At 42.6% G+C, this 25802-nt stretch overlaps 1 long non-coding RNA gene across 1 annotated transcript; it reads right to left on the bottom strand.

Moving 5' to 3' along the window:
* Positions 1–1272: 1272 nt before the first annotated feature.
* Positions 1273–25613, bottom strand: LOC117770577. Its single transcript, XR_004615418.1, has 4 exons — positions 25548–25613; positions 19947–19995; positions 11509–11588; positions 1273–1454 (listed from the first exon to the last, which is right to left on the bottom strand). It is a non-coding gene; the product is annotated as an uncharacterized LOC117770577 (long non-coding RNA).
* Positions 25614–25802: the final 189 nt, after the last annotated feature.

Raw genomic sequence — 25802 nt, 5'->3', positions numbered from 1 at the left:
CATGGTTACCAGACAGTGCTCCCAATGCAGCCAGTTAATGTGTTTTTCAGCGGCGGTCCCGAGCTGGGTACTAATGTGTCTCGGTCTGTCTCCCGCACAATCAATGTCAACTGTCCTGGGATGCACAAACACACGCAGGGCTGCGAGCCAGGGAGCACAGAGACGCCCCGGCTGCGTCGGGGGGGCGAGAGTCCGACAGAGCGACCACATCGCTTTCGTTTATTTGCCTGGAAACCGCCGGATGTGTGCGGTTTGTTGAGTGGTCGGATCTGTGATGCACCTAATATCACATGTTGATGTTTTCTACACTGATCTGAAATATTTATCTCACATTTAATTCATGACTCGGTGACCGAAAACATTTTCTCCTCCCTTGCTCCCAACATGAGAGGAAACAACCGACTACACTTTGAATTCTTTTATTCACATGTTACTTAACAAAACAATACACAGATTTTTCAATATATCTTTAATTTTATTGTGATATTTTCACTTAATCAGAACAGGAACATCCAGAGAAGGGAGCATTTCATTCATACATAGAAATTCAATTAAAATTTAAAGTGAGGCACAGAAAATTTATCAGCAACTATTTTGATTTGATGAATTAATTGTTAAGAGTTATTATTCAAACATTTTCTGTTTTGTAACATAAACAATCTGACTTTGTCACTATCAATAAATAAAATAGAACATCAGAGTTTTTCCAGTCTGTTGACGACGTGTCATTCCCAGCGTCCGTGAACTGATTTAAAAATCCCACGTGAATCATACATCGGGGTCACGACCTTTGGCTGCCTTCTTATTGAACTGTGTAAGCACAAAGCTCGCCAAGAAGGCACTGCCCCCTCCAGAGACCCATGTCGTCTCCTCGGCCCTTCCTGATGTCAGGGAAATTTGGGGAATTCTCCCCAGACGACTTCATGCAGTCAAAACATCTTCATTCTGGGACTTTACTCTGATCTATTACACATTCTCATGATGTTAAAAAGAGGATAACACGTTGTCTGGCAACGTGAGAAGCTTTCTCTCAGTCTGATGTCAGGACATGTCGTGGTCTCCAGAAGCAGCTGCATGCACCTTTGTTCCCAAGGACCTCACCTGTGACCTTTCATATCATCACAGGTTAAGGGTCTCAGGGACAAAGACGCACACCAACTCGCACACAGTTTAAATCTTACTGCGAGTTATGAGATTTTTACACGAGAAAATATATTTCAGTGACGCATGAATCCTTTTATCAACAGGCTCAGTGAGAGTAACTCTAAATCTACACATTAAAACATTTTTATTACTAATAGACACACAGCAGTTTATATTACAACAAAAACAATTCTCTAAAATGAGAGACAGTTATTACGTCATATTTGATGGTTACCGTTTTCTATGTCGATGCAGTCCGACATGAAATGTTTCGTCTCGACGCGTCCGGACAAACGCGACTCGATCACATCCTGCAAGAGAAAGAGGTGAAAACACGTCAATCCACATGGAAACATTGATTCTCGTGGCGTTATTTATCCGTTCATTTCCTTTTCAGGGCCCTTTCACTGCCTTTCCTCCCTTAGCCAGCGCCTGTTATTCAGTGCAGGTCTGTGCAGTGAAACGTTCCAACGAAATGCCCCCTGCTGGCAGACAGATAGACAAAGCATTTGACGACACACGCACACAAACGCTCGCAGAGGAAAATCCTCAAATTTAATGTATAAATCTGGATTTGCATATGGGATGAGCATATGGCCGTCCAGCCTGTACGAGCGCTAAGCTCCAACAGAGCGGTCAAACAGTTCATAGACACACACACACACACACACACACACGACACTCGTCCCTTTGCATGTGCTCACGCATGGAGCGTCCACAGACAGCTGTGCCTGCAGCCGCAGACATCACTGTCATCTTACATTTTCCTACAGGCCTTGTGATCTCACAGGATTATGCAATCCCCCATGAAACCCCCCTCCCCAAAAAAAGATGTTCAGCCTTGAGGGAGCAGCACTGATTTCACTCCTGCACAGACAAGATAAATGTCACAAGAGCCTGACACTGCAGATGCCACATGCAGAATACGAGCCCGGGTTCAAACAACTGCTTCACAGCTGAAAAACTCCATTTGCATCACGTCGACAACTCTATCGTCCGACAACAATCCAGGACGTGTCTCCAACTTACTGTCTGCCCAGGTGCGCACACACGCAAACACACAACAACTACACAAAGGAACACAGCACATGAAGCGTTTTGCAGCCCGTGTGAGAAATGACACCAGCTCTCTCCGTTTCCTCTTTGTCTCTGTGCTTTGAGATATTTTCCTCTGTCCCAGTTTCATCAGCTCCTCTGCTGCTCTGTAAAGCGCCCGAGACAAAGAGCGCTGGATCGAGAGAGAACGGAGTAAAACATTCTCATTTCAAAAAAAGAAGAAAAGAAGGTGGACGCAGACGGAGGGAAGACGCTGAGCGGACGTGGTCGGTCGAACTGTCTCTCGTTCGTTAACCGGCCCGCTCAAGTCATTGTGAACTCACCATTTGTCTTTGCCTGGTGTTCCGTACGTGAACACGAACACACGCGCACATGCACACGCATACAACAAGTGCGCACACACACCAAGCACAGCGCACTCTCACGATGAGTTATTGATCCGTTTTCCCCCTGAGAGAAAAAAAAGCATCAATTAATCCAGTGGTAAAGAAAATAACGCTTGATAAAACCTATCCTGCCCCATCTTCAGTCTTCCTCTGCTCTGAGCGCTGCACACGGCGGTGAACAGAAAAGCTATTCCCCTCTCGCTACCCCTCCATCTCTCGCTCTCCTCTTTTTGTCTCTCCTCTTCTTCTATCCCTCTCTCAGGCGCTGTCCCTGGCTCTGTTTTGTGCCCGTTTCCCTCTGCCAAGTCACATCACTAATTCTCCAGACAATTAGAGTCCGAGCAAGCAATGTGTGTGAGGCAGGTAAGCCAGGCGCGCACACACACATACACACACACACACACACATAGAGTAAAACACACACAGACAATTGCATTGATTCCATTATCTGGTGCTGTACCAACACCCCCACTTCCACCAACCCCCAACAACCACCAACAGCGCCTCCATCTATGACCCTCTGCTTTCATAAATCTGTGTCACCTACATATATCGCACACACACACACGCACACACACACACACTTATGCAAGCATGCAGTATCTCAAGCTATCGCTCTTTCTTCTTCTCTTGCCTGAACACTCTCTATCACTCTGTCCCCACCTCCCCCTGCTCTGTCTCAGCCCTTCCCCTCGTTCCCTATCCTTCCCCCCTCACCCCCCTCAAACCCCCACCCTCGTACTCTAACCCCTTACATTTTTTTCCAGGCATGACGTCCCATCTCACCCATCTTGCAACGCACATTCACACGATGCCGTGTGTCTCTACATGGGTGTTTGTTGCGCTGTTTGTTTGCGTATGTTTGAACTTGCGCTGGTATGTTCTAGCATCTGGAGGAGGAGAGAGGAGAGAGTCAACGAGTGTGAGGTGTGTGTGTGCGCATGTCCTCGTGCACTGCTGTGCACACGTGCATCTGTGTGAGAGGTAGTCTGTATGTGGGGTGGGGGTTGGGGGGGATCTCACAGACAGAGGCTGTGGATTTTACACAGCGTGAGGAGCAAAGCCACAGCAAAGCCCAAAGGTGATTAACCTCCCAGCCGACGTGACCACAACACTGCAGCTCTTCTTCCATATTTCATTAACACACCAGGCTGCATTTTGCACAGTTCATCACAAATCAATCTCACCGCCTTTGTTGCACCAAATCCCAAATAACCACTGTCATGTGGTGAGCGATAAGAAAGCTGTCAGTACATTGTGAAATCAAATGGTTGAACTTTGAACCTCGGAAAGAAAATAAAAATGGTAAAATTTGCTGCGACAATTTTCAATAAAAAAACGTGTGAATTATTTCAATGTGTTGAGTAGTGGTAACACAGAATACAATGTCATCAACTTGAGTGGAATCAACAAGAAAATAGATCCGTTAACAGGAAGAAATATCAAATGTTGGCGTTCAATTTTAAAACTAATACAGGGATTTACTGCCACTATGTATAACGTGGCTGGTGGCAGGCGGCTGTATTGTGACTGTGTTTCCTCTGGAGTCGGAACATGCCGGGGAGTCGTCTCTTTGTGTGCGCACAGAAAAAGAGCAGTGCTCGGCAGAGATTGCTGATATATGCTCTTTTTTCCCCTCCTCACTGGAGCACTGCAACGCAATGCGGATACTGAGTGTCTGAGCCACTAGCCAGACACACTGGGGGACAGGGGGGGTGGTGGTGAGGGAGAGGGAGGGGGGCAGGAAGGAGAGGAGGGGAGAGGGGAAGGAGGCGGAGGAGGTAAGCAAGTTCACGCACAGCCCCGAGTTTCAGGACACAGTGGCACTAATGTCTGGCCGTCATTATCTGCCGATACTACAGAAAATCCTTATGTCTACTGAATAAATACACAGCTTTAAAATTCAACCGCTAGATACCATGAAATTCATCACATTCGTATATTTGTATCATGAGGGTTTTAACTGTTGATGGATCCACAGATGATCTAATAGCAGAAACAACCCTGACACACAAATACATGATTTAAAGTACGAGTTCTCTACAGGGTCGACCTTTTATAGCATCCCAGCGTAATGTCCTCTAAAGAGACGCTCTGTGTTTTTGTGCACGGCCGCTAGGAAACAAACAGCTATCGATAGTTGGCTCTATACCCCATTGGACTGCACCAAATAACAAATCAAACAGCACTGCAGAGCAAGGTGGGTCTATTGACGTCTGGATTAGTCGGACCTTGACAGCAAAACCCGATTAGTATTTCAGATGTTGAATTTGTTGGAGAACAAATGTAGAATTTTATTCAGGCTTGGTTATAGAGATGACAATTTTTTCAAATGTACAAGACACACACAAAAAGCTAATTAACTGTATAAAATGGATCAACCCCTCATCATATTATCTTTTTTATCTTCCCTGTATTACTTTGTCGTGTTCCTATCCTGCTATAAAAAGTCGTCCTCTCTTAGAACCTTTTGTCCTTTTTCCGTGTCAGTCTTCGTACTCACCACTCCAAGCGGCCGGGGCATCGATGGCGTTCATATGAGGTGTGTGCGACTCCGCAGGGAAAGCTAGAAGGTTGTACAGTTATCTCCAGGCTGTTTATTATGCGAAACCATACAACCAACTACCTCACACTGCAGAGCACCGGAGCAGGGTCAGCGCTGGAGTCTCTTCCTCCTCCACGCAGAGTCTTCTGTCTGTCTGTCTGTCTTTTTCTGTCTCTGCCTGTCTCATGTCCAACTACTATCTCACATCTCATTCATCATTATGTGAATTCATCATAAAGCTATGTTTCAGATGAATACAAATCAATACATGTTTCAAATATTATGTTTATCATGTAGTTCCAACCAAACTCATTCAATATAATATGATTAAATACGATAAAGGTTTGTCTGTGGCTACAATATTGAAGTTGAACATTGTGATATTGCTGGAATTTAGAGGAATAACATCTAAGACTCACTAACTATCTACACACTCAATGCATTTTTGTGGACTTGTCTCCCTCTTGTGGGTAGACACTGAACATAGCCCCCCCCCAAACCCAGCCCCCTCCCACAAGAGGCCAAGGCTGTCTCTGAGTACAAAGACAAGCACTTAACCTGCAGTTGCTTACTGTAGGCGTCTGCCTGACCTACTTCTGCAAGTGGAGCTGGTGGAATCTTCCATATCCTCAAAGACTCCATTCAGCAGCACCGAGCAGCGCCTCATTGTCATCCTGAGGTTAAAGTCGAATCCTCCTCCTCTGTTTTCAGTCCGCTAACGTCAGTTCAGATATCACTCCTTCAGGAACGTCTTTTATCTTCTGCACTCAGGTGGTGTTTTAACGCAACATATTAGATTTAATAAATATTACAACTATTAATACTGATGTTGCTCTTTTTACATCGGCCAAGGAGGTTATGTTTTCATCTGCATTTGTTTGTTTGTTTGTCTGTTAGCAAGATTACACAACAACTACCAGACCGATTACCATGAAACTTGGTAAAGTGGTGCAGTTAGGGTTAATAAAGATCTCCTTAAATTTGGATCGAGATCACGGGGCATCTTCCTATAGGCACATTTTGCCTATAAAACATCTGGATATAGTTTAAATGTCTGTCAGAAATCAGGTTTTGTCTGAATGACAGTCCAAAACCCAATGATATTTTTTTTACTTTTGTATACTACAAAAAAAGTCCTCACATTTGAGAAGCAGAGAAAATGTTGGACATCTACAGTATGACACAAATCCGTTCACTGATTATACTGTAGTTGTTGATTACTCATCTAATTAACTCAATTTCTCAATCATGTTGTGATGGAACCATAATTGCTGGCTGTTTTTTTTTTTTTTAATGAATAAAGTGCTGCAATCATTAACGTCAGTGGAGTCAGCAGGAGGCGCAGAGGTGTATGGGGAGTTTGCATCCACCTTCCTGTCTGTGGTTCGGTTTACATGATAAGTGCTGTTAGTGTAAAACAAATTGTCTTTGAACATTTCACTGATACGCTGATACAATATTTGTAACGTGCCAAATACGGAAAATGAACATTTCCCTATTTGATTAATAGAAAACATCTGTAAACTCTGTAAATGATGTTTTATTCAACTTTAGCATATTCTAATCTTCTATATACTCTGTTCTATATAGGCATGTCTTATGTCTATCAATTAATATTGTCTTTAATATTGTCTTAATGATTTTATGTCTTATTTAAGGCATCGATTGTTGCCTTGTTGGAAGCTGTAATAAAAATAAATGCCTTCTCTCCAAGGCTTCAAATTAAGTGCTTGTGCAAAAACACCTGAGGCTTTGTCTAATTATTTTTGCAATTTTCCAAAACAGACTTCACGCCCATATGTCCAGGTGTGCAGAGCTGTGAAAGCAGTTTGAGCTTCTCTCTCAAGCTTTTCTATCCACTCTGGATATTCACTATGAATACTGAACACAAGAAATTAACACCTTCAAGGCAGAAACTGGAAAACGTGCGCTACATTATGACAAATTTGGATGATTCCTTGCATCTCTACGATTTTAGGATGTGTGCCCCACCTTCACGTGCGGCCCTTTAAACAGGTATTTCTTTTTTTTTAATTTACAACATGCAGTGTGTGATTTGCAGTATGAAATAATTTCTACATTTGCAAATGAATTAATCATAACAAACCAAACAAACTTGTGGCCGATGCCTGAGCAGGAGACAGCCCTGTAGGACTTGCAAACACATCTATAATATATGTGATCCTGTCATAGTTTGCAATATGCATGCGTGCGGGTCACTTCATTTAAAGCATTTTGAGATCACGTTTTGTGTGTTTCTGTGTCTCTCTCCCCACCTAGCAGCGGCATCAAGGTAAAATATTATCCAAGCATTGGATAGCTGCAGTAGGTCTCTTTGTATTAACAAGGCCAAACAGTGTCACAGGAGTGAAGCACCCTACAGAGTTCTGCAGTACTACAGAGAAACCAGTAAATAATGCTGGCTGAGTGTTGCCTGCAGAAATGGCCATGCCTCTTACCAGCCGTGGATGGGCCGAATACGAGCCAGTGCATGAATGTGTGTAAGAATGAATTAACTTTTCAGACAATAAAAGGATGAACTACTTCCTCTAGATTTGGTGCACTTCATGTCTGTCAGTTTGGGTTTTTTACTTTTTCCACATCTAAACAGGATAAGTTGATTTGTACTATTTAATGTGGTGCATTCAGGGTGAGGCAGGAATCGGTGCATTTCACTGTTACAAATAGGATCTAATGGCTGAGTAATTGAATGACAATTTGGAGTAACAGCACTATCCAGTCAATCTCCCTCATTATCCCCCATAAATAATGGGGCGCACCCACACATTCGACATCTAGCTGAGGTGATCTCCTGCAAAAGCAGCAAATTGGCTGTTGTTAGCAGTCAGTGGCTGTGTTTTGACACTCCGTGTGAGCCGCAAGGACTCATTGATTACTTGAAGAGTTGCTAGGCCTCCTATTCATCGTGGTCAATGCACCAAAAATACAACCTGAAAGTGTAAGATGACTGAGGCCTCACTGATGAAGCTGGATTCAAACTCACTGCTGGTAAATCATTGATCCCTCAAGAAGGTAACTCACTCCATCAGCTTCCAGGACCTTGAATTGCATATTAATTTATATAACTTAGCACATGTAAATGTGTATAAGATGATGAATGGCTGTGATGGGTCTGGTTCTATTACATTTAAGGAATAAAAGCCATTTGTTATCAGCCTAACCTTGTTAATTATCATAAAGATTTACCATTTACCATTAGATGAAAAAATGAGCGAAGTAAGTGTTAACTTCAAAAGGACTGGCAGCTCCATATGCTTGATAAAGACATAGTTTTTTTCTATTGGCCAGCTTCCAAATCCAAACCCTTTCACCTCGCCTCTCTCCACTGCCCTCTGCCATGCTAAAAGCCCACCCTTCCCTTTCTTTTCTTTCTCTGGCCGTCCTCCTGCCTCTCTAAGTGCCTCTTATTTGTCCTTCATCACCAAACATTTCAGGCCTCAAAATCTTTTATAACTTTTTTTTTTTCACAGAAAATCTCTCTGTTCATACCAACAAAGTCCTCCCCCCCCCCCCCCCAGCCCCGCCGTTCCCCATGATTCCTCTCCTCCCCTTCTTTAACCTCTCTCACCGTTTCATTCGCAGTCGAATCACGCATGAATGCGGCATGGTTGTGCCAATGCCAGCTCTTTGCCAATCTGCTTGGGTGTGTTTGTTTGCCAAAGTGAGTCTGGTGGGAAGCCTCTGCAGGCTGGTGTCGGGTCAGGTGAAGCTTTGTAAGAATTACAATTTACCCTCTGGAGAGAGCAAATAAAAATTAATCGTGTTGAGCCAAAGAATATATTTAGATACGCCTAAAATCACCAAAAATACTGGTCGTGCCACCACCTGAAATTCTAGTTAGTTAAACAAACTATTAATATTCTATTAATGTACAATGCTGGTTAACTGTGTCTGCCACTAACAGCTGCCTGGACAATGTAAGTAGAAAATGCGAGTGATAAGGTTGCTGGTGTAAACACGACTAATGTTAGCCACACGTAGCAAAGTGTGCAACTACAGCCAAACATTAATTAACACTTTAAAAATTATTTGGCAAATTTGGCCCATGAGCAAAATAACAAATATCATGTTCATGTAAATCTCTCAAATTTAATTTCTTATTAATTCAATTTGTTGATTTAATTTTAATTGTCATCATCACATCCAATCATGGCTTTTGGGATATGGATTATCAGGCACATGATCATCATGTGTTAATCTCCTAAAAACAGCTGAGACAATACTTAGTAACAACAAACTGTTTCTCAGTCATTACTGCAGAAATAATTAGTTGTTGAGGGAACATCCACTGCATCTGTTTAAGATTTGGTGAAATGGAAACTGGCTGAAAGTGCTTCTCCATTAAGATCACATTAAAAATATCTACATAAAGAATTATAATATATAACCATATTCAAGAAATGTCAAATTGAACATTTAAAATACGAAATCTTGTTTTATATTTTCACATAAATAGACCATTTTACACAATTACTTCCGTGATTTGTTTTTTGGACACAATCGATCTCTAGATTTTAGGAACCAGTGATTCGAACAGTAAATATAAGTTGTTTGTCTTCAAAAATATATAATAAATAAATTAAATTTGTCAACATCTGTGAAAAGTTAGAGAGGAAAACCATCAAATGGAAAATGGAGTGTACAGAGATATACAGAGATATAATGAAAAAGATAAGATTCTTTAAATTCAAGCAGAGAGCTGCCTCGCATGTCTATCAAGAAAAAAGTTATTTAAAAAAATACCTAAAACATTGAGGCTCTGCTGTACAAGAAAGAACAAAGATTTCAGGTGGATTTCAACCACTCCCTGTTTTTGAGAAGTGACGCACGGAGACTACCACCCAAACAATGTAGTGGCAGGAGCGAAATCTGCCCGGTGACAGCAGTTGTTAACTGCAGCTATGAATCGTCTGGCAAGTGCCACCTCAACAGGAACGCTGGGCTCAGACAGCGGTTCTCAAAGTCGGGACCAAGGAGCGCCGCCGATCCCGCTGATTTTACTGAGGGACACACACTGTTTAGGTGAACACGACTGTCTCTTAATTAAGAAAAAATCCCAGAGTAACAGAGTTATAATGGGATGAGATAGGTGAGTGACTGTGATGAGGAAAAAACAAGTATCTGGGTAGAGAAATGGATGCATGAATGAAAATATTCGTAGAAAATGTGTCCAATATTGAAATGTAACTTTGGCAGCGTCTGCAGCAGAGTGTGATCAGTACTTTCCAAGCAACACTTCAAAGAAAGAGATTATTTAGAGATGGAGAACGAACATGTTTTCTCTCAAAAACAGGATGTTACCCTGTGTGTTGAGGACTCGGACCTGAGATCCCCATCCATGCTAATGCACCTCTTCAGTCAGATGACAGCTTGGTGCAGGGATAAGTGTCTGATACTTACAAACCATACATTATTAGCTCTCTCAGGATAAAATGAGAGTCCGTAGTGCAATTTCTTCTAACCCCCCCCACCTCCCTCCACTCTTCTCGTACCTTATTTACAAAGGCAGAAAATGTTACCATGGGAACACACTACTAGGCAACCTCCTTGGCTTGGCATGATGCCCAGTGGTTGCTAGGGCACTGTTGTCAGTGGCTATTGGGTTGTGTGGGCCAGTCTGCGTGTGTGTGTGTGTGTGTTCTACATATATGTGTGTGTTGTTGTGTGAGAGTAGTAGAGGCGCTGTGTGCACATTCACCAACCACGTCTCAGCGTGACAAAAATCGACATTAACAGTTGAATGTTCTTTTTCCATAATGGCGGCTTTATATGTTCCCAGTATGTCATTATTTAAAAAAAAAAAGAGTACCATTTTGAATTGGTTTTCTTGATGGTTTGCCTCTGTGTGTGACAAATAATGGGAGGCTGCTACGAATCTTTTTTCTTGTGTTAAAGTGTGTTGGTATAAGAGAAATAAAAAGAGAGGGAATAATCATGCGTGCAGTTACGCGACGTCCCATGTGCAGTCATACTGAATAACAATAACATGCATGATGGCTCTGAGATTTAATCTTTTTACAACTGGTTTTACTAGCAGTTGGGAGGTGGTCGGTTTTTAATGGCGGTGATATAACAATTTTACTTCATTGCGTATTTTCAGTGAGAACAAACGTACGTTTTATGATGAGAATGAGAATAAAAGAGACGTGACGAGACAGAGAGTGACTGTCGGAGAAGAAAAAGGACATGAGAGACATGGAAATGTTGGTGTGTCCCTCTGCATACTCGGTGGTGACTTTCTCCATCACAAGCTCTGATGTCTCAAGCTGTTTGCTCTCCCTTTCATTTCAGTCAGATTTCAAAGAGTCTTTGTTGGTATGAAAGAAAGCAACGGGAAGATGTTGCCAAAACATTTACCTCATAACCGGGATCTAGTCGGAGGCTTTTCCCATGGCTCTGCTCGCACTGGGGAGCTTCTGTAGTTGACCATGGCATTCCTGAAATCAGCAGAGCATCATGCAGATTATTAGCATACCACAGGGAAGGAATGGGAACATCAATTAATACACTGAGCCATGAAGTTGGATAAGTAAATAAATAATGTCAGCCATTCTTGACACAACCCGATCTGGGCTTTTGGCCAGGCCACATGGCCAAGCAGAGCTGTTTTCAGCAGAAACCGTCCTGGGCACGATCATGAAAGAATACTACCACACAGTTCAATCAGAGTGGACCAATCCCTGATTAGAGACTAAGCAGGCGCCAGCACAAAGAAGTGGATGGAGACACGAGCATTTATGACGGAGGACGCATCAAACACTGTGTGCGGAGTATGACACGGATTCACAAAGTGGGATAAAATGGTGAGAATTAATACTGTGTCCTCGACAAAGCATGAATGAGAGGGTGGTGCAAAAATGCACGCACAGAGGAGACGGTTAAAGACAACGATGATGAATAATACATTAATAACGTTAGAAAATACAATCGGACATAAATTAAACAGCAGCCAGCCAAACAAATGCAATAATTATGGAACTGCAACACCATGAAAGACGACGGAGATGGAGATGTGCTGCTTTTGTGTTGGTGTGCGCTCATTAATTCCCACATGTGTATGTATAATGGGTCTGTGTGTTCCTGTCTGCATGCACTTAGGGAGTGTGAGTATTGCCTGCAGTGCATCTTCTCTAATATTAGAGAGGAAGCACAGCGTCTCCCACCCCCCCTTCTTCTCCCCCCCCGGCCCCTTTGAACTTAAGTTGCTGCTGGAGATGCTTTCTCACTGAGCACAGCATGTCCTAGAAGGAGGTCAGAGGGCAGGACAAACAGTCTGGCTTCATGGCAACTTGCTGCCACCAACCGAAAGTTTAAAGTGGCGGGTGGAGCGGGACAGAGTGGTCAACGGAGAGCAGCCTCTAAAAATGCTGAATTAAACACTGCACCTCAAAGGATTAACATATATTTCTGTATCATAAGATTCCGTAGAAAAACCAAGACCAACTATGAGTTGGATCCTAATGATGAGTAATTTATTCCTCTATAGAACTCCATTGTTGAACAGAAACTATCTAAAAGCACCTCAATGAGACACACGTTGCACTGGATGTTCCTTCATTAACCTGCACGTCTGTACCTAATTTTGAGTCAACCCAACAGAGGTGACATAAATACTCACAAGCACATATCAGTCTGTAGCTGGATTTAGCAAACAAGCTATAGATTCCCCTGTGAGTCCTTTTAAAAAAAATAAATCTATGTATACATGTGTGACCAATTTTTAAAGGTGTTCCAGAACGTGGTTTATCACAGGAATGTGTTATTGAGTTTAGAAGAGTTATAACACGACCTATGAGTAACGCTTCTTTTTCAGGGCTGAGTACAGAAAGTGAGGAGACAGTCTGGCAGGATGAGGGCTTGCTGGTTAGCATGACAAGTCAAAGAAAAGAAGTGATAGAAATAGAAGGAAGGCAAGAGCTACAACTGTCCTTTCTTTCAGCTCCTGGTGAGTAAAGGAATAAAGTTAGATATTGAACTTGAAGTATTTCTTCTAGCTGTTGATTGTTTTTGTCAAGTCACCAGTCCAACACCCCAATTCGGAATTTTGAGATTCTAAAATCCAGAAAATATTTGGCATTTTTTCTTGAAAAATTAGCTAAATTATCAATTGATGAGGAAAACAGACATTAATTTATTTTCTCTCCTCTCACCAAATCATGCTATCACAGCAGTTTACCGTGTGATCACTCAAACTGGAATTCCTTGCAACATACAAGATGGCTGCATTTTTGCTTGAAATGTCCACCAACTGTGGATTTTCACTTTGATATGTGATTTTAGTAATAAAAATAGGGCAAAACACCAGATTATTCTTGTAATATATTCAACACATGTTAATATTGTAAATTTTATTTGTGTATAATGGCATTTTTGGGGGTTTTTGTTCTGGATTTCAATACAATATATCACATTTTTCTTAATTCTCTGTCTTGAACTTGGTTGAATTGTTTTCCAATTTTTTGAGTCTGAAGACTGTAAAAAATATCTTCGAGAAACACACAATCACTCCCACAAATGACGACCTAGTTCACATTTCTCTCTGAATAATTGGCAGCAAACTGAATTCCTCTCATTTGCTGTACTAATTATTCTTGAGTAGAATTGAGCAGACCTGAGAAATGAACTGCAGCTGTAATTGTGTTGCCTGCCGGTGCCAGCCCCAGACTGCTCGTGTTTTCATACTCCCCCCTGAGGTGTTGGATCAATATGGAATCCAGGTTCCTTTGTATGTCATTAGCTTGTTTGATGCTTGAGCCGAGACTTCTCCAAACCTCCGTGTTTCCAGCCTCTGAGATCTCTCACATGAAGAGTATGGGATTTCAGGTGTGTCTTGTCTGCAGTGTATGGGTGTGCATATTGACCTTCAAAGCGGCTCGAGTATAACAGTATTGTAAATAGGTATTTTCTCTCTGTTGGAGTGCGTGTGCAAGGCTTGTGTGCACACGGTGTGTGTCCTTGTGTTTGCTCAATGCGGCAGAGGGTGGAGTGGCAGATCAATAGGAAACAAATGAATTCAGATCAATATGAAGCCAGGGAGTGAAGGAGAGAGGAGAGATTGAAAGTGAGTGAGTGGGGTGATGCACCAGAGAGGAGGAAGAGGAGGAGGTGGAGGGGTGGTGTTGGCGGGTTGGAGGGATGATGTGTTACCAGCAGCACAGCGACTAACTGCACACTTGGGAAAGACCACTCATTTCTACAGCCCAAACCTCAGTGCTTTGAGGTCATTGACGGTTAAAATGGATGGTTAAGCGAGTTAGAGATAAGATGGGGAGAGACCGGAGCAGCAGAGCACCGGAGAAAAACCCTGCAATCCTGCAGCACTGGTGGGATCCGTTTAGGTGGATATATGCAGTAAAATGAGGCTGGATAGCGCTTACATTTCTTCAAGACCCTTCCCTGGTTACACTAAGTTGCATATTGGATGTATCTCTTTCTACTAACGCTATGTTTCCCCTTTTTTAGTCCACTCTTTCAACAATTTTTCTGTCGTCATATTTCACTTGTGCCTTGTACCTATTTTTTGCCAGAAACCAATCTGTTGATGACTGTGGTGATGTGGGTCAAGGATGTTAATTAACAAAATGTAATCTCCGCTCTCACATAGCAACTCTCGCTGACTTGTGTTCTGCTGCTAAATAACACATTTGCTTCTCTCCTAGCATGGTAAGATTAGAAATCTGCAGCTAGAGAGGATTCAATTATCACCTTTCAACTTGAACTCCAAATTAAAGTTAGAGCTTGATGTGTGCACCAAACCTGTGAGGAACTAACACGTTCAGATTGGAGGAGTTGTAGACTTCTGCCGTCCAATTTCTCATTATTTTATTTAAAAGTTTGGACCTAGCTATAAGATTTTACTACCAAACAAACTTTTTGTCAATGTTAGTAAGGCTACAGCCTCCAGTTATGTTCAAGATTGTTGGATCTGTCATTTATTTTCTCCGTTAATGGATTTTGTTTATAAAACTGCAGAATATTAGATTTTCTTACTGCTTTGCAGAATCGTTTTGAAATAGGAAACGATTGCTTGTCTTTGTGTATCTACTCATATAGACTCGGCACTGAGATCAAAGCATCAAGAGCCATTTGGGAGTCAGAACTGAATGAGACTTTGAAGCGATGACGGTGAAAACAAACACGTAGCTGCTGAGTACTTTGTGAATGGGCACTCTTCACTTCCAGCTCAAGGTTTCTCAGCTCTTGAGCTGGATTGCAATGAAAAATGTCTCATTTAGCTATGAATGCAGTGTCTATGATGCCCTAGAGTATGTTCTGTATGGTGTAAGTGATATTGTTTAATTCAAGTGGATAGCTATATTAACCTGAATACGAACAGCTCAAAACACAAAAACTTCAAATTTTTGAAAATATTAACATTTGAGATGCCGGAGCGACTGACTTGTTTGTATATTTGCTGGGGAAAAAAACAATAAATGAATCAATTCACCAAGTAATAGATTCAGGTAAATTAAACATGAAATATGTAACTTTGTCTTCACCCAAAACATCTGTGTAACGTCCCATTACCTTGAATAAAACTGGGGTTTTCTCTGGGTTTTAACATTGTTGGAAACATTTTGGATAATGTAAATACACAAGTCAACCAAATATATAACATAGGTCATGTCATTTTAGACATTTTAATGTTACATGTTATATTTGTAAACATTAGTAAAAGACAGCCACATAATGACAGCATCAAACAGTGGGGAATTCCTCTTACTTCCTATGCATGAAAGTATTGACTCCTATATCATATTTGGTTGTAAGTAGCATATTGTATTGTCCTTTAGTGTGTCTCAGAGGGACACAGATGCCACCGCTGTATATTTCGCTGCACTTAATGGACCTAGTAGAGCAAAGGAGAGACCGGATATTGAGAGTTGCAGCCAGTGACAGTGACAGTGACTTCTGAGGCCGTCCGTCAGATTTGTGGAGAGATTAACGGCTGAAACAGTGAGATCAGCAATCCTTCAACCACATCACTGTAGCTCATTGCACCCTCGTTGAATCCACACTATCATTTTCACCTTTGGCAATTTTGCACAGTGAGCTAAGTTGAGACAGTGACCATGGATACAAACAAGATAAAGTGAGAGGCAGAGAGAGAGAGAGAGAGAGAGAGAGAGAGAGAGAGAGAGAGAGAGAGAGAGAGAGAGAGAGAGAGCGAGAGAGAGAGAGACATACTGTAGATGCTGCAGATAAGTGTGTGTTACGTGAACAAAATGGGCCATGAGAGAAAGTGAGACACAGTCTATAAAAGGCTGCAACCCACAATTATTTGGATTTTTTATTATCTCCGCCGAGGAGGTTATGTTTTCACCTCTGTCTGTTTGTTGGTCTTCAAAGTTGGTGTTGCATTATTTTCTCACTGACCACGTATTAACCCTTGCAGCCTTGCTTTTTCAATCAGCACAAGACTCACTTTGTATTTTAAGTGTCATTTCAAGAGGAGGCAAAGCCTTCGGAGAGATCTACAGATGGAAGGACAGACTGACAGAAAGTGAGAGATACTTGAGGCATTAATGTAGAACATCAACTCCAACTAGACAGTCTGCTTAAAAACACGGAGAGGCATGTCTCTCAGCTTTTCTTCCTCTCTGTTCTCTTTAATCTGACAGCCTCCCCCCCCTCTGTCCATCTCTCTCCCTCTCTCTCCCTCTCTCTCTCTCTCTCTCTGTCCCCCTGAGCTGTGTTCTGTGTGTTCCATCCCTGCCTCTCTCCATCTCCCTTCCTCTAATGTGCTCTGGCGGGTGTTACCCACGGGTGCTTGCGCTGCTGCTGCCATCCTAGAGCCGGGTCACGGGGGCAGCTGAAGCGGCGTGATGCTGTCTGTGACATCATCAGTCACTGTTATTACTCACATCTCACCTCCCCTCTGCCAGGGCTTTAGATGCTTGGTGGTGGGCAGATGAACACACACACACACACACACACACACACACACACACACACACACACACACACACACACACACACACACACACACACACACACACACACACACACACACACACATACAAGCAAACAAACAAACAAACAGAGATTTACAACCCTGCTCTCAGAGCTAAATTAAATATTATTTGAAGAGCTCGAAATTCTGAATCCCACTTTGAGGTTAAAAACAGTTCAGTGTCACACAGAGATGAGATAGTTGGTATACAGACATATTAATGTTTCATAGGAAATAAATTTGCCATTGTAAGTGTTTGCTGCATATACTGAATATTCTTTTATATTTTTCATTTAATTATTCAAATTACTAGTTTCAATGTAAATGGACTGCTGAAAGGGCACGACACTAAAATTAATAATTTAACATGACAGAATATTTTCGACACACTGTCAGTCACTGCAATGTATGGAAAATTACTTAGTGCATATGGTGTAATTATTTTTTTAATCACCGACTAATGGGTTGATTTTCAATGAGTCCATAATTAAAGATGTGATAATTGAAAATGTCCACTGCTGTCTTCACATTGTTAGTTTTAATCTAAAAGCACTACAAGATAGGTAAGTTGTCAGTAACAGAAAAAAAGGCTGTTAATTCCGTTTTAATACACTTTCACAATCGTTTTAAGTCCTAAGAAAACAATGAACATCTTTCACAAAAGTAAAGTAAAAAAACAAATCAAACTTCACTAGCAATTTACATGTATGAACAAAAGAACGTGAGAATCTGCAGTTGAATCTCCCTCCGCATGAGCTATAAAGCTGTTTATACTCTGCGTGTGTGTAAAAGGGAGAAATGTGCTTCCATTCAGCGAGCATGTGTGCAGAGTTCAGACTGTGTCAAATCACCACATGTGCCATCAGCAGAAACACCCCTGTACCTCGGGGTCTGTCTGTCACCCCCGCTGACAGCCACTGAAGAGGTGAGAGTCTTCAAACTCCTTCACTCAGGAATACTGATAGCTGCTATGAACGCCCTGAGCCTGTGTGTGGGAACACGCCATATAAATCATACATGACCAGCACCACCAGGCACCATATGCATGCTACAGCCCTGCATTAATAACAAGCATGCCAGTGTCATATTCACAAGCATACAGAGAATGTAAATGTCTGCGTCTTCCTTTGTCTCATGCCTCTGCCCTCCTAACACGTCCACTTGAAAGCACCTGCAGCACTGAACTCAATAACTCGCAGAAAACTAATGAGACAGACAGAATTGACACAGAAAAGATAGGAGGGTTGGAGAATGGATAAATCAGACAACAATGACAGAATAATGACATTTGGAGTATAAATACCTGAAGGTACGAGTATTTGAAGATGAAAAACAACAGCGAAAAGTGCACGGGGACATATACAAGGCAGAAGAAAGAGTCTGAAAAAATATGATATGGCACAGTAGAACAGACAGATGAACTAAAGGAGAGACACAAGAGACAGAAGGAGACAGACAAAGAACGAGCAGGAAGAACAAAAGATGGAATGATGAAACACAAAAGAAAGGAAGGGCGAGAGAGAAGGACAGACTAGGAGCCAGACAGAGAGGAAGAGGGGCAAGAGAGAGAGAGAGAGAGGAAGGATGGGCAGGCAGAATTAGAAAAAGAACGAGCGAGACGGAGGCGCAGGGCGGCAGTGCGCATGCGGAAATAGGTGGCAGACTCTTGTCAGTGCAGTGACCTAGTCGCGCAGGACTGAGGAATTCTCCCCGTCGACCCGGACACATTCCTCCAGTCCTCAGACGTTAACCCATGCCACACTACCCTACTGTACTGCAGTGGCTCCTCTGTCACCGACCCATGAAATACATCACTTTAACAATTCCGCAGATCCGCATGCTGCCGACACTGCATAGTTTATAAGGCAGAATTTAACATTTCTCATTCTGAGTAGGTGCTGGGAATAAATCTTGAAATCTAATAAATGACCTGCAGTGTATTTGCAAGGCACTTCCTGAACAGTGGGAGCGGATTGCTGCAAATCTCTGAGCAAACACCTTCAACGAGAATTGAAATATCAGGTAAAGTGCAGAGCTCAACCAGCCCTGAATCGATGTTCTGTGCTGCCTGCAGAGAATGTGTGTGTGTGTGTGTGTGTGTGTGTGTGTGTGTGTGTGTGTGTGTGTGTGTGTGTGTGTGTGTGTGTGTGTGTGTGTGTGTGTGTGTGTGTGTGTGTGTGTGTGTGTGTGCGCATCGCTCCTCTGCAAAAAACACATTGTGAAAATATCAGGCCAAGAAGGGCTCTATTGTGTGACAGAGGCAGAATGTAGCTCTTATTCTCCTGCTGTTGGACCGGGGGCACGGGGGTGACATCAGCACAAAGACAAAAATGTAATGTGAGGCATCTCCAAAGCTAGCTTCAAGGCTAGACCACAGGACGCTCTTTATACCCGCACTCTCTCACTTTTCAGCAGCATCTGATAATCGGGACGTGACCAACCGATGACCTTTCACGTGTTGCGTACTAAGATAAGTCACAGCCAACATTGTTACACCGGGCCGAGTGGTGCGCTAACAAAATGAGAGATTGTCCGTTCGCTGCTTTCACGCAGGCCGACGGTTAGCACATAACTGCGAGGTTAATCACAACAGAATGAGTCAGGGAAGAGTAATTCAATTATTCTGATGGTGTATTGACGTTTCGATCGAGCCACAGACTAAAATGGCTGACCAAGAGTTCCTGACTGCTGACTGCCATTAAGCACAAATCTGCTCAGTAAAGCACTTGATTTCTCACAAACCTAAACACACACTCATTTTTTTTAGATAAGTTAAAAAAGTATCTGCTGTTTCTTCTGGACACTTAAACGACTTAACTATGAACAGAAAATGTTTCCTTACCTGATCAACATCTTCAAAGAAAAGGTTCAGGTTGTCTCGGCGGCTCAATCTGAAACAGACATTATTCACATTATAATCATACTACAGAACTAATTCTGGGTTATGGGTGAGTCATTAAAAACGATCATATAAATATAAACATATCAGATAGAATATGCATTTTATATTGTTTTATTAGGCCCCACCCAACAAAACCATTAGTCTTTTTAATCTTCTATTAAATAAATACCCTTGACTCTTGCAGGCATTAGTACTACTCGTGTTGCACACCAGGTCTGTCGTACTCAAACGATAGTGGCTTTGTCAGTTTGCAGTAAATTCAGCCGCACAAACTCAAACCTGCTACACACAATGGCAGCTTGCATGGGAATTCCTGAGGTCTGTTCGATCCATTAATGTATGCTGCGGTTGAATGTCATCAATTATGAATGAGAAACACAGAGATTCACAGAGAGCTGGTACAGAATCATGGGAACAGCGCCGGGTTGTTGTACCTTGAGTATCTCACACAGCAATGTGGTTTAAAATGACTGAGGCAAGAGAGGCAGTAAGCTCCTATAGGTGACGTTGTTCTACTTCCTCAGCCTTTAGGTGTCAGACACTTAACTCCATATGTGAGAATACTGCAGTGGGGGCCTCTTCCCCTTTAAGGAACAGGTATTCATGAGTGTGTTGACCCTGTCAGTGAGTTCATACCATAAGCAGACCCATATAGCCTCTCCTCCAGAGCCCCTGATCACGAGCCTGCTGAGCTGCCGCCTCAGTTATGTAAGATTACATAACACCAGGTCTGTCTGAGTAATATTTCATAACCTGAGGGTCCAACTACACTCGCATTACCATAAAATCCCCTTAGGAGTGGTATCAAAGGTGCTAGGCAGATTTGGCAAAGTAAAAGTCAAATTTGAAAACAAATAAGGGCAAGTTGAAGGTTCCTGGTTCAGGAAAAACATTTTTGACATCAACGACTTTGCTCTTCATTTTCTCCAACGCTGAAGTGGAGGTCACGGAAAGGTTGCGGCAGGGACGCTACGAAACAAAAGCATCCTCCCCCTTGGCTTATCACACAACGCAGCGATGCTTTCTGCCCATAAATGTCAAATCATTATGTATTAATCAAATCATTGCATATGAATTAATCCAGCACACACTTAGTAACTGAACGTTATTACAGAACTGGGCCAGTAACTGTTATCTAACGGCACCAGCTTCTTTCTTATTATATCTCCATAATTCATTATTTAATTAAAGAATATCCGCACTGGTTTTAATCAAAACTTTTACAACAATGTCCTCAAATAACTTCAATAACCTCGCCTGATTCACGAACACATGATAAAGAGAGATTTTCAAATGTTCCAGGAACGAGCAGAGTCTAAATGTGCTTCTGCTTTTCGTTCGAGGAACACACACATGTATGCACGTTTCCTATGGAACGATGCCAGCGAGAAATATCGGATACGGATAACGACTGTGGCAAATGATGGAGAAAATGTGGGCAGAGATAACAGGAGGCTGTGTAAATAAAAAACAGAAGAGAGCAGATAAAAAAAACAGGCGAGGAAGAGGAAAGGAAAGAGATGCCAGGAGATATCTGAGGCTGATACTGCGGGGAACGAGGTACACTACACTCGATGGAGGTTATAGCAGATGGTCTGCAAATGGACGATAGTAGACCTGCGTTTTAAACACAGTGTCATGCCTCTGTCTACTGTCTAGCCTCCACTGTATTTAAAGTGCAAAAATGCATTCATGTAATCTGCTGCTGTCGACATCCTAACATCGCAGATTTGCACCGAAAGCCTCCATCTTTACCTGGAACTTCACCACATCAGACAAAAGTCGTGTTGGCCAAATGCGCAGGATGTAAAAATGAAAAACTTGTTGAAACTGACTCCGGGATGTTACGCAGCTTAGGCGCTTGAATAAATCCACCCTTATCTTTGGTTAACACCGAACCACATCTTGGACCGTGGGTTTCGTCTTTTTTACGGGCGGACCAGCAGATAAACTGGGGATACCCGGATGAACGGATGGAAGATGGGATAGAAAAGGGGGGGAAAAGCATGGGAGGAGTAAAAGAACTGAATGAGAGAAGAGGAGGAAGAAAACCTGCAGCACTTACAGTGTCTCGTCGCTTCGTTCCGCCTCATTTAACACCTCACCTTCTGTTTCTGTGCATTTTATAACTAACTTATCGCGCAATCACTCCCTGAATATGAAACATGAAACGTGATTGTGCAAATCCACGCATGCGTAAGCAGGAGTGACTGTCCGCCACTGCCGGCTCCTTTAACACCCCAGCATACGAACACACACACACACACACACACACACACACTCACACACCACACACACACACACACACACACACACACACACACACAATTGCACACACCCTGCCTCCTGCATGTGCTACCCTCCCATGCACGGGCCCCCCTAAAACGGGGTGCACTCGATGATCCCTTTCCCTCAGCCCTCATCTGAATGTGAGCAGAGGTAATCCTTCAAGGAGAGGCAAAGAGAACAGCGATAACCCACAATAAAGAGGAGCTGAAAGAGGAAAGAGAGAGACAGCGAAAGAGGGAGAGAAGGTGGAGCGTGAGATGGGATAGACAAACAGGATGGAGGGATTAGCAACCTAGGGAACACATTTTTCAAACAAGAAAAAAGACGACAGTTGAAAAATGAAGCGAAGGCGAAGGAGAGGAGAAGGCTTCAAGGGAAGACGGAACGCAGGGAGGCTGCATGTGTGAGAAAGGAAAAAGAACGTGTACACACAGTATACTCACAGATGAATGAGAGGGTGACCGCAGAAGTGATGAAAAATCATGTCAAAAAACAAAAAATGAAAGGCAACCAGAGACTGCAAGCCTGAGTGAGGCGAGAAGTCCGGCTCCCTCTCATTCTGGAGTTTAGTTTTTTCTCCTTTTCCCGCGATTTTTGCCATTTTCTATCCAGCCGTCCCTCCTTCCTAAGTCTATCCCCTACTGGTCCCCCTTCTCCTCTCTTCCCCCTCCCGTTTTTCTTGCCAGTGCCGGTACTCTTTTTCCTACCTCTCTCTCTCTCTCTCTCTCCCTCTCTCCGTCTTTCTCACTTTCTCCCGCAGACCATGCTCTCCATTTTCCCCTCATTCTTTGCCCATGTCCCCTTCATCTGTCTATTAATCGGACACTTTTCTTTTTCTTCCACCCTCATCTAGCGCTTCAGATTGAAGATGAGATTTGAAAAAGAAAAACGTCTCTAAACTGAAATCGAGTTTTAAGTTGAAAAAAAAAAAATACTGCAGTTTGTGGCATGCAGTCTAACGCAGGGAGAATCCACGGCCCTGCTTTTTTTTCAGAGTCGCCACGTAGAGTAAGGGTGAAGCATCTGTGTGGCGGTGCCTCCTTACATGAGGGCATAACCAAAAGCAAAGGATGGCAAGCAAAAGAAAAAGAAGGAAAAAAAACTGAGCTTGTTGCAGTCGTCCCCAGCGAAAGTAGACAGTAAGAGCGCGTGAGGAGAAGGAGTGGGAAGGAGTCCGGGGTGTGTGCATGTGAGGTGGGTGGGGAGAGAAAGGAGAGCCAGAGAGGAGAGAGAGAGGGAGAGAAAGAGATAGACCGGGGGGTTCATAGAGAAATATCCAAGAGGGAGGGATAGAGGAGGAGTGTGTCAGTGGGGAGAGGAAAGAGGAGGGGGCAGGGATAGGAATACATTTTTTTTTCTCTTTCACACTCACTGTATTTTAATTTGGAGCTTTTAATTTTTTTCACACCACCCATTCCAGGACTAATACCTTCTCGGGTCTGTGAGAAGAAAATAGAGAGAAAGAAAGAGGAAAAGAAAGAGCTGCTGTGTGCTTTGTCTCCCGCCCCTGCCGTTCCTTTTCCTGGTTTCCTTTCTGCTCCGACTCTCCTCTATTCAGCCTATTTTCTGCACGTGCACTTGAACTCTAAATTCTGTCTGCTTTCCCCTCCCCTCTCTCTCTCTCCCTCTCCGTCTCTCTCTCTCCTCAGCAGAGGCTTGAAATAGTGCTAGCAGGCAGGAGAGAGCAAGTGGGAGGGAAAAGGAGAGGGTGAGGGGGACAAAAAAGGGGAGAGAGATGTTGAAAGGGGGGGAGGGGAAGAAGCTTAGACAACTGACACACAGAAAGCGCAAGGCTGCGGTGTGTGTGTTTGTGCATGTGTGTGTGTGTGTGTGTGTGTGATATGAACATGTCCCGCACACTTATACACGCACATTTGTCTATGTAGTTTTTACATGCTGTGTTTAACATGCTGGTGTACCTGAAAGGAAATACATAAGCTCTCAGGGCCAAAGTAAGAAAATGATTAAAAAACGGCAGGGTTTTTTCAAATGCACTTCTGACAAAGTACTGAAATTAAGCAAATGCTTTGAAGGCAATGGACGTAGTGAGTGCTGTAATTAATCCAACTGTTTTGTCAGTTAATCACTCCTTCAAAAGAAAGTGTCACGAATAATAAATAAAGTTGTATGCGAAGCTGTCAGAGCTAAAACATGAGGCGTTCAACCTGCTGATGCTCTTGAAGTGACAATTCAAAAACCAAAAGGGACTGTTGAGGACTGAATAATTCAGCTCTAAACACATCGTCCTGTCATTTTCATTTTAAACTTAGACCGTGATCATCACATGCACACATCAGACTCAGATTGTTGTTAGTTTGTATTCTTAAAACATATACATGTAATAATTTAGTAAATAAACAGTAGGTCTAAAACTATCAATTAAGGACATTTATTTTCTCAATGATAAGTGAATTCTCAAATCTAAGAACCTACAACCATAAAGCATTTAGTTCACAAAATGAAAGAATAGATTGAAAGAATAGATTGATGATCAAACTAATTATTTAATAAATAATTTCCAATACTCTGCAGGTTTGTTAACTACATGACAGGATAGGTAAGAAAACCGTACTCCTGGTAACTTGTAACTAGCATTCACCATTAACATTACATTTTAAACAAGAAGCAAAAGTGAACAAATAACTGTTATTTGCAGACCTAATTAACCTGCAGAGTGTCAAGCAGATGTTTTGGTGTCCTAGGAAATAGATTTGTGGCTCATACTGTGAACACAAGATGAAAAGACATTTGCATTTTGTGGTTCAATACAGCTCAGATGTTGCCTGCAGATATTGTGACAGGTAGACAAAGTGTGTGAGCAATTATGTTTTTTTTTAAAATTTCTAATTGCTTTATAAAAAACGGATGATTTCCCAGATCCCTGCAAAGAGGTGTGAATAAAAACCCTTTCTCTCTCTCTGTCTTTACAAAGAACCACCTTTGCTGCAGAATTGAGAGCTTTTATTTATGAATTACTCATATTCGCTGCCTCGCTGCCTCGCTGCTTTGCTTTCCAAGGACATCAGTCACCTTGACAAAGAAAAAGGCCTGGACAGTGGACACAATCTAAAAAGATGGCTGTGGCAAAGAGTTTTCATTCCGTCTCATGCACGAAATAAGAAAGATCGTGATCCTCATCACACTCCAACAAAAGTTATAAGCCACAAAACACGTTTTCATTCATTCATAGTGTCTTTATAAAAACGTGGTAGCCTCGTATAGAAGCCGGATAAAGAGAGTACGGGCACTGACCCTCCTATGGTGGTGTCCTCTCCTCTCCGGCTGACTGCAGCACACTTCCTGAGAGGCCCCTGGGTCTGACGAGAGAGAGAAACAGGGCCAGAGATGTGAGAAAGGTGACACAACGCCACCCTCTGCTGGGATCCAGCGGGAGCAGCTCACTCCCATCCCAGCAGCAGCAGCAGCACCAGCAGCACCACCATCACCACCACAGAGATAAATAAATAAAAATAATTTAACCACCACGTTCACACAATACATGAATCC

This window comes from Hippoglossus hippoglossus, chromosome 11, assembly GCF_009819705.1.
Source record: "Hippoglossus hippoglossus isolate fHipHip1 chromosome 11, fHipHip1.pri, whole genome shotgun sequence".
Classification (NCBI taxonomy): domain Eukaryota; kingdom Metazoa; phylum Chordata; class Actinopteri; order Pleuronectiformes; family Pleuronectidae; genus Hippoglossus; species Hippoglossus hippoglossus.
The sequence above is the reverse complement of the archived record's forward strand: the minus strand, read 5'-3'. Positions and strand labels throughout refer to the sequence as shown.